This window comes from Choloepus didactylus, chromosome 3 (genome assembly GCF_015220235.1).
Source record: "Choloepus didactylus isolate mChoDid1 chromosome 3, mChoDid1.pri, whole genome shotgun sequence".
NCBI lineage: Eukaryota > Metazoa > Chordata > Mammalia > Pilosa > Megalonychidae > Choloepus > Choloepus didactylus.
In genome coordinates this window covers 176947727-176949063 of record NC_051309.1, presented here as the reverse complement: position 1 = coordinate 176949063, position 1337 = coordinate 176947727, and the positions used below count along the sequence as shown (strand labels likewise).

Sequence of the window (1337 nt, the reverse complement as noted above, 5' to 3'; positions counted from 1 at the left end):
AATGAATTTCTCATCAAATTGGATGCATATCTCACTCATCTCAGATCCTCAGAAATGACAATATCTGAATTAGTCTTGATTGGCCTTGGCATCATGTACACCCAGTAGCTTTGGACATCTGTCAGCCCTCTAAACACTTGCAGCATCCCACTCAGATCTGGAGCTCAGAAGGCACTTCTTTGTTTGTGTTGAAGTTACTGGCTTCTTCAGGGCCAAACTCTCACTCCTTTTCATAATGCCATTCACACCCTGCAGCATCTACATTCCCGACCTGGCAACCAATGCTCAGACATGAGATGAGCTCTCTCACAAGCTAGCTTTGCTCAACTAGCTCATTCTCAGCCTCTGCCAGTTTATCCAGAACTTTCTGCTCCTGCATTTTCAGCTTTTGCAGCCCCCACTTCTCCTTGTTGTCCAGGATACCTCCCAACTGATTAAACTGCCTGGATACATTGTCTCTCATTCTGTATCTGATTCTTCCAGAGAGCTCTCTTTTCTCTGATGTCTGCTTCCAAATTCTCAGCTTCCTGCTGGTCCTTCCTTAGCCTCTCCAGAACCATCTGGAGCTTCTCCCAGTACTCCTGGGCAACCACGGTACTCCTGAGATCACTCACAAAGCCAACAAATGACCTTCCCATCCTCCTTACAGAAAAGCTGGAGTTCCTCCCCATGGTGCACATAAATGATTAACTTCAACTGCTTCCCTGGACCCAACAGCACCAATCTGAGTCATTCCACAATGTTGGCCAGATGCTGTTTAGGCCAGAGGTCCCCAGGCTGGTTGTTGGCTTGGCACACAGGACAGCTGCTTTCCCGTTCATGGCTGATCTCTGATTGCTTGCTGGAAAGTTCCCTGTGATGCAGGCTTGGCAGAAGCTGTGTCCACAGTCTATGCTCAGGGGTTCTGTCAGGAGATCCAGGCAGATGGGGCAGTTCACCACCTCCTGTATGTCCACCAGGATTTTTGAAGCCATAGTGGTTGCTCTCGTGCTCCTGCCTGTCCTGACTTCTGAGGCTCCTCTTGCTCATAAATCCCCCAGTACACACAGTTTATTTAATCCTGAATTCTCTTATCTCTGTCTCCCACAAACCTCCCAGAATGCAGGAGAGACACAGGGGTCACAAATCCCTTTTAATGTCTGGCTTAATAGAAGCAGCTAGAACCATATCTGCTTCTGCATTCAAACTGTTGTGATGTTATACATCCTGTAGCCTTTGAAACATTCTTCCACCTTTCAGATCTCAACTCAAATACTGCTTCACCCAGAGAAGACATTGTAGAAACCATCTCTGTCATACATTTGCCTGCCTCCAATTCCTCTTCCTCACATAAATCG

General features: G+C 47.1%; 1 pseudogene; it reads right to left on the bottom strand.

Annotated features, from left to right (window-relative positions):
* Positions 1-220: 220 nt before the first annotated feature.
* On the bottom strand, positions 221-974 carry LOC119530551 (annotated as a pseudogene).
* Between the last annotated feature and the right edge of the window lie 363 nt (positions 975-1337).